General features: G+C 43.7%; 1 protein-coding gene across 2 annotated transcripts in view; it reads left to right on the top strand.

Annotated features, from left to right (window-relative positions):
- The window catches only part of LOC126481012 (uncharacterized), a 513,788-nt gene that overhangs the window by 277,395 nt on the left and 221,955 nt on the right, over positions 1 to 14,438 (top strand). The window contains exon 1 of one of the 2 annotated variants that reach the window (XM_050104479.1): positions 7,175 to 7,426. The exons of the other annotated variant lie outside the window; for it this stretch is intronic. The gene's annotated coding sequence lies outside the window, so the exon portion shown is untranslated. Of the gene's footprint in view, positions 1 to 7,174; positions 7,427 to 14,438 lie in introns of those variants that run through there. 2 annotated transcript variants of the gene reach the window in all.

Genomic DNA, 14,438 nt, shown 5'->3' on the forward strand with positions numbered 1-14,438 from the left:
TTTGAGCGAGGGCGTATAGTGGGCATGCGGGAGGTCGGGTGGACGTACCGCCGAATTGCTCAACACGTGGGGCGTGAGGTCTCCACAGTACATCGATGTTGTCGCCAGTGGTCGGCGGAAGGTGCACGTGCCCGTCGACCTGGGACCGGACCGCAGCGACGCACGGATGCTCGCCAAGACCGTAGGATCCTACGCAGTGCCGTAGGGGACCGCACCGCCACTTCCCAGCAAATTAGGGACACTGTTGCTCCTGGGGTATCGGCGAGGACCATTCGCAACCGTCTCCATGAAGCTGGGCTACGGTCCCGCACACCGTTAGGCCGTCTTCCGCTCACGCCACAACATCGTGCAGCCCGCCTCCAGTGGTGTCGCGACAGGCGTGAATGGAGGGACGAATGGAGACGTGTCGTCTTCAGCGATGAGAGTCGCTTCTGCCTTGGTGCCAATGATGGTCGTATGCGTGTTTGGCGCCGTGCAGGTGAGCGCCACAATACGACCGAGGCACACAGGGCCAACACCCGGCATCATGGTGTGGGGAGCGATCTCCTACACTGGCCGTACACCACTGGTGATCGTCGAGGGGACACTGAATAGTGCACGGTACATCCAAACCGTCATCGAACCCATCGTTCTACCATTCCTAGACCGGCAAGGGAACTTGCTGTTCCAACAGGACAATGCACGTCCGCATGTCTCCCGTGCCACCCAACGTGCTCTAGAAGGTGTAAGTCAACTACCCTGGCCAGCAAGATCTCCGGATCTGTCCCCCATTGAGCATGTTTGGGACTGGATGAAGCGTCGTCTCACGCGGTCTGCACGTCCAGCACGAACGCTGGTCCAACTGAGGCGCCAGGTGGAAATGGCATGGCAAGCCGTTCCACAGGACTACGTCCAGCATCTCTACGATCGTCTCCATGGGAGAATAGCAGCCTGCATTGCTGCGAAAGGTGGATATACACTGTACTAGTGCCGACATTGTGCATGCTCTGTTGCCTGTGTCTATGTGCCTGTGGTTCTGTCAGTGTGATCATGTGATGTATCTGACCCCAGGAATGTGTCAATAAAGTTTCCCCTTCCTGGGACAATGAATTCACGGTGTTCTTATTTCAATTTCCAGGAGTGTATTTCATTTCTAAGTCGGTTGCCCAGTGTTAGCGGATAAATACGATATTGCAGCGCCTATGTTATTCCGATGCAAGGTTTCTTCGGACATGCTTCCGTGGCCGGGAGACAAGTAACACTCGCGACGAGCGGCGATCGAACGACCACGAAACTCAGAGCTTTCTCTACGACTCTCTTAGTGGGGGAAAAAAAAAAAAAAAAATCCTCTACGTGGTGTGGACGACAAATTGCTGTTGCCAATGTAATGGATACGAATATGGCTTATTTCATGAGTAAACGGGGAAACACTGCAGAAACTCCCCACTCTTGGCGTACAAACCTCTCCTTAACAAATAAGAGGTTGGTACTGTGAGGAAGCAGCGTCCCATCGATTGGTCAGCTTCTTCGCGCCGAGCACGGTGGCGGAACGACTCAATCCGATTGGGTACACCAAATTTTGAAGCGAAAGCAACGGAGTTTCCCACGATGGTCGGCCGGCCTCTCGGTGTATCGCCCTTTGATCTCGAACAGAATAGGCAAAAATGTCGTGCTCGGTTATTCTCTGGGGATATCTGGCGGCAGGACGCCTTCCGCTCAGCGCTAGGAAGGTGCCGGCTGTGTCTACGAAAGCACGAAGCAGGCCGCAGCGTTAATTCCACCATAGCGATTAGACTCGTTAGTAACCGAGCGGTTCTAGGCGCTTTAGTCCGGAACCGCACTGTTGCTACGGTCGCAGATTCGAATCCTGCCTCGGGCATGGATGTGTGTGATGTCCTTAGGTTAAGTTAGGTTTAAGTAGTTCTAAGTTTAGGGGACTGATGACCTGAGCTGTTAAGTTCCATAGTGCTTAAAGCCATTTGAGCCATTTTTGACACTCGCTATGCTTCCACGAAAACTCCCCAGCTCCCAGGGGACCTTGCGCCCCCCCTCCCCCCCCCCCCTCCGCCCGATTGAGATTTACTGACGCCCTTCTGCCGACAAAGAGGATCCAGAGATGACACTGAGGGAACACCTTCCTAGTGAGAAAAAAGACAAGGCTTGCCTCGTAGCAAATACGCCCAGTACACTCTAAATAAAATTAACCACGAAATCGTGACAAAATTTTATCAAAATCACGTAGCAACATGTGACAGTAATGTCACGTACATTTCAATATTGTGAAAACACGACAAGTCCAGTCAGTAGGTGGCAGGTCAGTTGTAAGTAGCAGCAGATAAAATAAAATAAAAATTAAGAGCAACCGAACTTATTTTCAAATTAGATGATTTATCACTGTTGAGAATGACATAATGTGTTCTATTTGATAAGAAGTTTTCAGCTAGGTCATTATTCCAGCATTCCACAAGCTCGTACTTCGTTCACCAGGCGATCGTGCGGGGCTGGATCGATAGTTTCTCGGAATTGGAGGCATACGGCGTCAACCCAGTCGCCGCTATCTATAATCTTATCATTCTATAGACCAAGAAAGCCAGTTCAGTTTCACATGTTCACTGCCCACGGAGAAACCAGACGATGTCATCACCGATGGCCATCGAAACACACAAGCTGCATCATGGGAAGAACGCAACAACACACTTACAGCACTGCAGAACTTGTCAATAGCCGAGTGAAGATTAAATTAAATTAATTTAATTAAAATAAATTTAGATTTTGCGTTGTGACCAAGGTGTTCGTTTCCTTTTCTGATCTATTGACATGCGTCGTTAGTAATAATTTAACAAGCAGCTCTTCTCACATATAGATATTTTCAATACCAAAGAACTCCGAGGAAGGAGTAGTTTGCAGCCCATAGACCGTCTTCAGGATGCTTTCGCGAGCAGTGCCGCAGCTGGTCTTGCAATCTCTAGACGATTATCGGGCTGAGAGAGGATTTTCAAGAAGAATGGCAGTTGCTTTCTGTGGTAGTCAACATACCACACGTCACTACGCGTGCTATACTGCTGTTTATGGCACTAACTCTCGGTTTTGGCGTTTCTCATGCTGTTCCAAAACGAGATGCACGTCGTGCACCACAAATATATTCTAACGTCAAAGATAGAAAATGGTTCAAATGGCTCTGAGCACTATGGGACTTAACTTCCGAGGTCATCAGTCCCCTAGAACTTAGCGGTCGCGCGGTTCCAGACTGTTGCGTCTAGAACCGCTCGGCCACTTCGGCCGGCGTCAAAGCTAGACAGCTTCTGTGGTTGCATTAAGTGAAGATCACGGATTTGAATCGCTTATTTGTGTGCCTCTTCGCACTAGTTACTCACATTAACAGGATGTATGTGAAATGTACGTATAACGATTTGAATGAGCAATTTACGCGTCTTGAGCACATCAGAAGAACTGGCCGAATAAAGGACATGCATCCGAAAATAAATTCATCGTTTGTAATTGTGATTTATTATTACTGAGTCAGATCTGCTTCTTGTCTAAGTTTTGAAATTATGGTTGTGACTTTTCTTTGACTAAAGGAAACACTCGTGCCTGCCTCCAAGTTATAAATTATTTCCTGTTACTGAAATCCATACGGTACCTAGCTTCCTTAATATGGTACTTGTTCTTTCAGAAATTTTTTTGCCAACTCCTATATTACAAACTGTCTCAGATCGTTCACCGCATGAGGTGACAAATTTTTAGTGTACAATCAATATTTTTTAACATATTCAGTGTTTTACTTGATGAAGGATGTAATTCCACGTTTTCATAAACTGCTTGCAGCCTGTTGTGACGTTCCGCTATGGTCTCGGGCAGTGAAGGTTAAATCAACGAATTCCAACACAAGACGTGCTGTAATAGCTTTGTTTCTCTTTCTTTTCAACACGAGCTCCTGTTTTCGTAAGAGATTAATGTCGATATTAACCTCTACATACATACTTGGCACGCTATTGCTTACTACGTGGCGGCTAAGGATTTGTGCCGTTTTGAATTTGAACAGTTCTCGGGTATCCGACCGGGTAGCGTCGTAATTCCTCCACAATATTTCGGCAGACGTACACTCTGCCATCTTCAGGTGGTTCCTGACGAACGCTGTGCTGTTCCTCTCGGCGCCCTATATATACTAGCCGTTACCGCCTCCACCGTTCCTCTCCTGGTGTCTTCGGTGCGGCCAGCGCGCCGGCTACTGGAGGTGGTGGGGGAAACGGCGCCTGGGTCTGAACTGGGGTCTGCAGTCTCCCTGCTGCCGCCGTCGGGGCCGATCCTCGATCTCTGGGACCGCATCTTTCTCTCCAGGCTGAGTGCAGGGTTCCAACCCTGACTAAGTTGAAGGCCGCTGTCTTTATGAATTAGATTGTCCTGTAGTCGGATGTCGATGGCCTCTTTAGTAACGCAGTCCCAGAAGTAGGAGGATTGACAGAGTATTTTTGTTTTTTCATAGTCCATAGTATGGCCAGTCTTTATACAAAGGTCAGCCACAGCTGATTTAGTGGCCTCGTAATTCGGTATGGCGATTGTGTTCGCGGCCGTAATTATTCCCTCCCTTGCCTGTTTCACTCCAAAATATAACGTGGTAAAAAGATATATATTTCTCTTGTATGCCAAATACATCTTATCTCATAGTCCTGCCCCAACATATACGATGGAAGCAGTGGTAATGTTTTGCAGTCTGCCCCAGATATTGTTTCTTTGATCTCATCAACAAGATTTGTGTGGACATTAAGTCGTCTTTCATCTCCGTAACAGTGTTATACTCGCTGAACAAAAATACAACTGCCCGTGATTCCTTTAAATGTATCTTTTAGCCAGTTGCAGCGTTACATTGGCTTAGTTCTTGTGACATGAAGTGTCTCGAAACTCACAAGGGGAGGCCACGAGGTTGGGATCACGGATTTACCTCAAACTTTGCACATATTTTAAGATGCACTACTATGGCAATTCCGAGAAAATCGCAAGAGAAGTTTTACGCATCTGTTATGTACCTGATGTATGTGTGCGAAGGTATAGCTATTAAAAAATCGGTGTGGTCACGTGGTTTGCGTTCGTCCGTAGCAAGAGGATGCAGAACGAGGCGACGGTACGAATCTCATTAGCATTTATTTTTTAATCTCTATTTTTTTTCATCGCTGGCTACATTATTTAATTTATATGACATTTAAGAGGTAATATAATGAAAATAAAGACCACGTCCATTTTCATGAAGCTGTAGTGAATTTAATATGTTATTTGGATTATTACTATTTTTAATTAATTTTCAAGAACGAGGAAAATCGAAGTGAAACCTCGATGTATAATGATACGAATGACGTAAGTCACAATGTGCCAGACCACCTCAGTAATGTACAGTTACATGTCGGATGTACTCTCGCTATCACACATTGCAGGATGGTATTTTTCATGCAGACATGGAAAACATAAATTGAATTGGCACCTACCACATCGAATGAATGCAGTTCTCCCGCATTTACAGGGAATGTTCAGAGTTTCTAAGGGAAAACACACCTCGTTGACATTTTGAAAAATTTCTCTTTCTTCCGATAGCTTGGTCGCAAACCATGTGATAAAACAACTATAGATTAAAAATTGAGTTTGAGCGGCATCGAACCGTTGCCACTCACATGTTCATCTTACGTGGTTCGAACGCTAACGCTAACCAACTCATTTAGGTCGTTATTGTTCCTTGCATTTGTTCGGAGCGGACGTCCTATGCCACCTGTTTAAGTTGATCCGTTAACTCAATTGTGTTATTAAAGAGGGCAGCTAACCTTCTGACCGAACACGCTTTTTTATCTCATTTTTGTTCTATATTCTTCGTTGAATTTGTTCTTAGCGGACGTCCGATGACACTCGTTCAGGTTGTTCGTTGATCCGTTTACTCAGTTTTTTTTTATTACAGAGGGTAGCTAAACCCTCTGACCGAACACGCTCAGCTACCGTGCCGGCTCCAGTGGCCCACCCTGAACTCAAACGTCTGGCACTGCGCACAGATACATAAGCCACATAATAGACGCGTGGAACTTCTCTTGGCGATTTTCTCGGAATTGCCAGCGTAGTGCACACCTTACTACTTGCACATTACGTTGTTTTAACGGCCTACCAGAGGTGTATAAAGTTTGAAGTGAATCTGTATTACCAACGTCGTGGCCCGTGGCCTGCCCTTGTCAATCTTGTCTCCCCCCCCCCCCCCCACCCCACCCCTCGCTTTCCTGAATAAATTTTTGCAGGCGGCCATGTTCCCTTCGCTCTTTTAATCCACGCTGCTGAACATTCCATATTTCATATGCCAGAGCAATACTTGAGAATAAGTCGCACGCGAGTTTTTCTCCTTTGCGACTGCGCGACACTTTCTCTTTGCTTCTACTTCCGAGCCTGCGTTTTAAGGCGATCTGTTTTTCGTTATAGAATGCCGTAGTTCTGAAAATCCCTGCAGTTACTCAGCGAAAATAATTTCCAGTGTTCGTGACATTTTGCCAGTTGTTATCGCCTGTTCTCGGAATTTATTTTGAAAGCGCCATTGTTTTCTATAAACCCTGAAAGTAACCTGCTGCTCATAGATCTTTTCCGCGCTGCCCATTTCAAGGTTTGTCCTGATAATGTAGCGTAACTGGTGACGACAACTGCTGCTGCAGTACTGCCTAGTTGCGAATCTGATCTGACGTCTGAACAGAACGAGAATAAACACAACCATGGATCCGTCTTTCATTACAGCAAGGCTTTATGCGCAGTGGTTTAAGTTGTCTTAGCTGATAGTTCTTTCTTTTTCTTGTGGACAACGATGGAATGTGTCTAAAGTAAACCCCAGTAAGATAATACCCCTTATCGGAAACTCCCCTCTGAAGTTCTGCTTGTTTTCGTCGCGTAGACTGTCTCCTACTCACTGAACATCTTTCGTGCGCGCTCAACAGGGCCTCGAAGTAGTAAATGTTGACGGTGCTTACTGTCGGATAATTGCTTACCTACGCGTCTGCTCCTGGTAGAGAACCTCTAAGAGAATAGCCTCGATGATGGATGCTTGGACCACTACAGCGTGGCGTATGTGCGCGGGTGATATGAAAATACTCTCTTGCTTTCGAGAATAAACCCGCCGTGACGTCAGTGGGAGGCCCGGGCGACGGCAGCGCCGCAGAGAAGTAGCGGCCACGGAGCGCGACCTTCAGTCTCGCCAACGACAACCAGCGATTCAGTGCGTGTGTTGTGCGTGCGTCCTGTCTCAAATTACGTGCGCCTGTCAGTGACCCATGGCTGTCTTCCGCTAGACCGCATCACTGAGTGCGCGCAGTTCTGCAAATTTGCTGATATCTCGGACCTGTGAATCGCCGAATAGCCTCGTAAACGTCTCTGCTGATCAGCTGTAGAGTCGCTGTGTACCATTGTTGTGGCTGGTCTGGATTCGGCAATATGGCAGGTAAAGCTGCGCGTGTGTTGTATGTAACTGCTATGTTTTTTTAGCTAACACAGAAACATCATATGCACAATTACGCAGTTTATTGATTTACTTTTTAATGTAATATAAATGGTTATTAACGTATTTATCTGAAAAATTACTCACTTACCGAAATATGTTTGTGTATTTATAAAGTGTTACGGTATTTATGGCCGCAGTCGTAGGCAACAACTTACACCAGCACATATTCAGTACTAATACAAAGACTGACTCAGGGTTATGGGAGAATTTATAATGCGTCTCATCATTATTTACCTCCGTCATTGCTACATATAGAGATGGATTGAGCACTACCATTTTTCTTTCTTTTTGTTTTTTGTTATTGCTAAGCTATTTTACCAATTGTATTGCACTGCGTGAGCTCTAGACACGGAATTTTCTTATCAAAAGAAGCCCAATATATGCTGTTCTTACCCCAATTGAAAATACGCCAGTAATGAATTAAGTATCTTAATTCAGAATACGGTTTTGTTTCGAAACATGTGTTACTAACAGTTCAGAAATGCTAAATGTTTTTTTAATGTGGGAAAGGTAGGAGATTGCGTTTAAAGAAAGAAAGCGGGTGCTGCTTTTCTAAGCTAACTTGTCAACGCTGCGCTTTATTGACAACGTGTTGTGATGTGAAGACTGACATAATGCGACCATCCACGTTGGTTTATCCTGTACAAGCCTCTTTGCATAATAACTGCAACACATTTCAACCTGCCTTCTGTAGCCAAACCTTGGTTTCCCTACCATTCTCATCTCTCACACTGCCTTCCTTTCACGATTCCTTGGTGCCTCAGGATCCCTTCTTTTAGTGAAGCTGTGCTATAAATTTCCATTCCTTAAAATTTTATTCGGTACCTCGTAATTGCTTATCCAATCTCCCTATCTGATCTTCGTTGGTACCACATTTTAAAACACTCTACGAGTATTTTCATGTTGTCTGAACTGTTTACCGTAAACACTTCACTTTTACAAGGCTTTTCCACAGACTGATACGTTCAGAAAAGACTTCTCAACACTTAAACATATATTCGATGTTAACAAAAATTTTTCATTTTCAGAAATGTTTTCTTGCTAACGCCAGCCTACTTTCCATATCATCTTTCTTCGGCCATTGTCAGTTATTTTGCTACCGAAATAACAAAACCCTCTACTATTTTTAGTGTCTCATTTACTAATCTAATTCTTCAGCACCGCCTGATTTGATACGACTAAATACCGTTACTCTTTTATGTTTATCGTATAGCCTCTTTTCAAGATAATATTCATTCCGTTCAACTGATCTTCCATGTCATTTCACAGTTTCTAAGTAAACTATAATGTCATCGTCAAATCTTAAAGTTTTTTTTTTCTTTTCCCAGAACTTTAATTACCTTTCCAAATTTCTCCTTATTTTCCCTAGTTCTTGCTTAATATACAGACTGAAAAACTTCGCATGATTGCATGGCTCTGTAATACTGCTGTTCAATGTGCATCGACATTACAGAATCTTGGTATGCAGAAATGTTGGATGTCTTAAAGAGATGTAACTGTCAGAGGTGCTGTTTGATCTGGCTTTATCAGGTTATCCACAATGCGCCGAGGCTGTTGCTGGCGTAACGCCAGCCACACACAGGCAGAAACGACTGACAGATGCTTATGTTGCGAAACCATCGGCCAGTGTTTTCCCTCTCAGAAATTGAGTTCATTGTTACGCTTGACAATAGTTGAGACTGGTTCACGGCTTGTGCCTCAATGCACCACTCCTGCTGTTCACTATTAGCTTCATACTTCCCAACATATAATGTGTTAGCGAAGAGCTTACTTGGTTCTTCCTCTACAGCCAAACCCCGTATGTCTTTCATATGTGACATCTGTAAGTCAAGATATGACAATGTTATACGCTGTAGTAATGTACTGTATACCGCCAGAGAGAGTTGCAGGTAGTTTGAGATTTGAGTTTCATTCTAACAGTGAAGAACCATATTAGGCCTCGCGACATATTGCTCCACACGTCTGGCGGATACGTCCTTGGCTCAGGAACCCCTATTAAGTCGAAATGGTTCCGAGAAATTAACTGACGATCACAGATGTATTCCAACACAAATTATACCTAGTACCAAAAAGATTTACCAAAAACAGATCACGTTGATAATGGATCATGTGTCAGTTTACGTCAGCAGCAAGTAATGATTGGCATTAGAATACTGACTGAAAAGGAAGATTTCTGAATTGTTCACTGCGCTCTCGGTGTAACTAAACGCATTTTTAATTTTCTTGAGACCTATTTTTCTGAAGAACTGTAAAATGATGCCTTTTAAAAACTCCTGTTATTCTCTATATTCGTTGTAACTATGGCATTTTGCAAGCAGTAGTGCTTCGTAGCACCATTGACGTCATAGACACAACCATGAGAGCGTACACAACTATATGCGAACTCTCACGAATCGTCATGTCTAAGCAATAGTTAAATTTTCTGGTCTGTTAATCGTGCAACAGCTCCGAAAGAGATTAACACGTGTGTTGGGATTCCGCTTCAGAGTTAGTGGCTACGCGCCTGGCGCTTACTGAACATTTCCAGTGCCTCTGGACTCTCTTGTATGAAACTTTTATTTAGACCAGGGGACTTGTGTATTATGTGTACCAACTTTAAATTGCTTTTGGCTAAGGATCTATCCTTAGAACAAATTAGGCCTAAATGCGAATTCCATTTAGGGAACACTTATCTCTTCATATGCTAAAGAATATGAGAGTCTTATCAGGGCCATATCCAGTTATCTCCTTGTGTGATGTACATTAGACTATACGGTCATTGCCGAACTGCTTATCTGTTTCTAGACACACTAAAAAGAATGAGTTTAATTAACGTTTAATCGATTGGGGAACATCACTGAACGAATAACCTCTATATCTCGGTTTACTTGCTGCAGCAACTGATGAAGAGCATCATTAATTTGATGAAAGGGGAAAAACACAGTTCTTGATAAGGGGTTACATTTCTTTTAATTTCAATTAACGCAAATTAATATCTGTATCGCACACTTACTTTCTTGACGACTCATTTCGAGGCTTAAACCCTCAACCTTCAGTTAATTACAGGAGAATTCATTCTCTAGTATGCATCTAGTTGTGTAATCAAGCTACAAATTAATTCTTATATGTCCTTTGTTATCTTAATTTGGGACAAGCCATACATCTATACAACATACATGATGAGTCCATGATGTTACAAACTTTCAGGGATGATGGAGAAGGGTAAACATATCAATTTGAGGTAAGGTACCCTGGTTCGGAAAGGATCCACTCGAGAGTTATAAGCGAAAACCGTTCTGATATATCTGACAGCGGACCTCGTCTACTGAAAGTATTTTGCGTTTCATATTTTTGGAGGATTTAGTATGGAGCAAAACAAGAAAAAATTGTCCAGTAAACATTACATATCTTAAAGAGCTATGAGCACTTGTTCAATAGAAGAGATGTTTTTCACATTAGTAAAGAAGAGGAAGTCCTCATTGCCCCTAAGATATGCATTTCAGAGCCCATGTTTACTGGACTTTTCTCACGTTTAGGTCCATACTACCTCCTCCCAAAATAAGGAAAGCAAAGAGCCTGGAGTGTCAGAGGTATTATGACGATTTTCGCTAGTAACTTTCAGCTTGGTGGTTTCCGGACCAGGGTACCTAACCTCAAATTGGTACACACATATACACACGGGCACACACGTGTGTGCTGTGAAAATGTGTAGTTTTGATTTCTTTCTCGGAGACGGTGTTTACGATGGCAGATCAGTTAAACAACTAGGCAAATTTTTCGCATGCTCAGTTGTATGTTTCCCTTTCACGAACCGGTAGTTGAGAAAGCCAGTTCATATTCTTATCACGCAGTATTCAGAAAACGAAACAGTTGTGTAGCGTGAAGTTTTGTAATTGTATTTCATACCAAACTAAAAAACTTAAAGAATAAAAACGAACACAAAGGAGCCTCTATCATTCATATTCTGTTTGATTTATCATAATTTCGAGTTCCATACCTTCGAAGTGGGCAAAGTCACAACGAGGAGCCGAACTTTGCGCCCTGACACAATTTCCAGGGATACCCCACGTAAGGATGTATATACAGTCCACATACGTGTTTAGCAATGGTGAAGCATTTGCGGTTTCGCTAGTTATAAATAAAAACAAAGCTACTTACAAGGTGTTCCAGCAAAAAGAACAACTGAGTTCGTTTTATTTATATACATTTGTATCCATGGCTAACGCTACGAATCAAAGATATAGACAACATGCAAATACGTGTTTACATATTTAGAATGTTGTCATATAAATAAAGACAGCAGGGGTTGTGTGGCGTGGGCTGGGCGGTTTTTTAGGTTAGATGGCCTTGGGCAAGTACAGAAAGGGCAACAGCCTCAACGGGTGCGGGGCAAAGTCAGGACATGCGGGGACCAAGCAGCAATCGGTATTGTAATTGTCAACTGTCGAAGCTGCGTTGGTAAAGTACCAGAACTTCAAGCGCTGATAGAAAGCACCGAAGCTCAAATCGTTATAGGTACAGAAAGCTGGCTTAAGCCAGAGATAAATTCTGCCGAAAATTTAACAAAGGTACAGACGGTGTTTAGAAAGGATAGATTGCATGCAACCGGTGGTGGAGTGTTCGTCGCTGTTAGTAGCAGTTTATCCTGTAGTGAAGTAGAAGTGGATAGTTCCTGTGAATTATTATGGGTGGAGGTTACACTCAACAACCGAACTAGGTTAACAGTTGGCTCCTTTTACCGACCTCCCGACTCAGCAGCATTAGTGGCAGAACAACTGAGAGAAAATTTGGAATACATTTCACATAAATTTCCTCAGCATGTTATAGTCTTAGGTGGAGATTTCAATTTACCAGATATAGACTGGGACACTCAGATGTTTAGGACGGGTGGTAGGGACAGAGCATCGAGTGACATTATACTGAGTGCACTATCCGAAAATTACCTCGAGCAATTAAACAGAGAACCGACTCGTGGAGATAACATCTTGGACCTACTGATAACAAACAGACCCGAACTTTTCGACTCTGTATGTACAGAACAGGGAATCAGTGATCATAAGGCCATTGCAGCATCCCTGAATATGGAAGTTAATAGGAATATAAAAAAAGAGAGGAAGGTTTATCTGTTTAGCAAGAGTAATAGAAGGCAGATTTCAGACTACCTAACAGATCAAAACGAAAATTTCTGTTCCGACACTGACAATGATGAGTGTTTATGGAAAAAGTTCAAGGCAATCGTAAAATGCGTTTCAGACAGGTACGTGCCGAGTAAAACTGTGAGGGATGGGAAAAACCCACCGTGGTACAACAACAAAGTTAGGAAACTACTGCGAAAGCAAAGAGAGCTCCACTCCAAGTTTAAACGCAGCCAAAACCTCTCAGACAAACAGAAGCTAAACGATGTCAAAGTTAGCGTAAGGAGGGCTATGCGTGAAGCGTTCAGTGAATTCGAAAGTAAAATTCTATGTACCGACTTGACAGAAAATCCTAGGAAGTTCTGGTCTTACGATAAATCAGTAAGGGGCTCGAAACAGCATATCCAGACACTACGGGATGATGATGGCATTGAAACAGAGGATGACACGCGTAAAGCTGAAATACTAAACACCTTTTTCCAAAGCTGTTTCACAGAGGAAGACCGCACTGCAGTTCCTTCTCTAAATCCTCGCACAAACGAAAAAATGGCTGACATCGAAATAAGTGTCCAAGGAATAGAAAAGCAACTGGAATCACTCAATAGAGGAAAGTCCACTGGACCTGACGGGATACCAATTCGATTCTACACAGAGTACGCGAAAGAACTTGCCCCCCTTCTGACAGCCGTGTACCGCAAGTCTCTAGAGGAACGGAGGGTTCCAAATGATTGGAAAAGAGCACAGATAGTCCCAGTCTTCAAGAAGGGTCGTCGAGCAGATGCGCAAAACTATAGACCTATAACTCTGACGTCGATCTGTTGTAGAATTTTAGAACATGTTTTTTGCTCGAGTATCATGTCGTTTTTGGAAACCCAGAATCTACTATGTAGGAATCAACATGGATTCCGGAAACAGCGATCGTGTGAGACCCAACTCGCTTTATTTGTTCATGAGACCCAGAAAATATTAGATACAGGCTCCCAGGTAGATGCTATTTTTCTTGACTTTCGGAAGGCGTTCGATACAGTTCCGCACTGTCGCCTGATAAACAAAGTAAGAGCCTACGGAATATCAGACCAGCTGTGTGGCTGGATTGAAGAGTTTTTAGCAAACAGAACACAGCATGTTGTTATCAATGGAGAGACGTCTACAGACGTTAAAGTAACCTCTGGCGTGCCACAGGGGAGTGTTATGGGACCATTGCTTTTCACAATATATATAAATGACCTAGTAGATAGTGTCGGAAGTTCCATGCGGCTTTTCGCGGATGATGCTGTAGTATACAGAGAAGTTGCAGCATTAGAAAATTGTAGCGAAATGCAGGAAGATCTGCAGCGGATAGGCACTTGGTGCAGGGAGTGGTGACTGACCCTTAACATAGACAAATGTAATGTATTGCGAATACATAGAAAGAAGGATCCTTTATTGTATGATTATATGATAGCGGAACAAACACTGGTAGCAGTTACTTCTGTAAAATATCTGGGAGTATGCGTGCGGAACGATTTGAAGTGGAATGATCATATAAAATTAATTGTTGGTAAGGCGGGTACCAGGTTGAGATTCATTGGGAGAGTGCTTAGAAAATGTAGTCCACCAACAAAGGAGGTGGCTTACAAAACACTCGTTCGACCTATACTTGAGTATTGCTCATCAGTGTGGGATCCGTACCAGATCGGTTTGACGGAGGAGATAGAGAAGATCCAAAGAAGAGCGGCGCGTTTCGTCACAGGGTTATTTGGTAACCGTGATAGCGTTACGGAGATGTTTAATAAACTCAAGTGGCAGACTCTGCAAGAGAGGCGCTCTGCATCGCGGTGTAGCTTGCTCGCCAGGTT

Source organism: Schistocerca serialis, chromosome 1, assembly GCF_023864345.2.
Source record: "Schistocerca serialis cubense isolate TAMUIC-IGC-003099 chromosome 1, iqSchSeri2.2, whole genome shotgun sequence".
In the NCBI taxonomy this organism is placed as follows: domain Eukaryota; kingdom Metazoa; phylum Arthropoda; class Insecta; order Orthoptera; family Acrididae; genus Schistocerca; species Schistocerca serialis.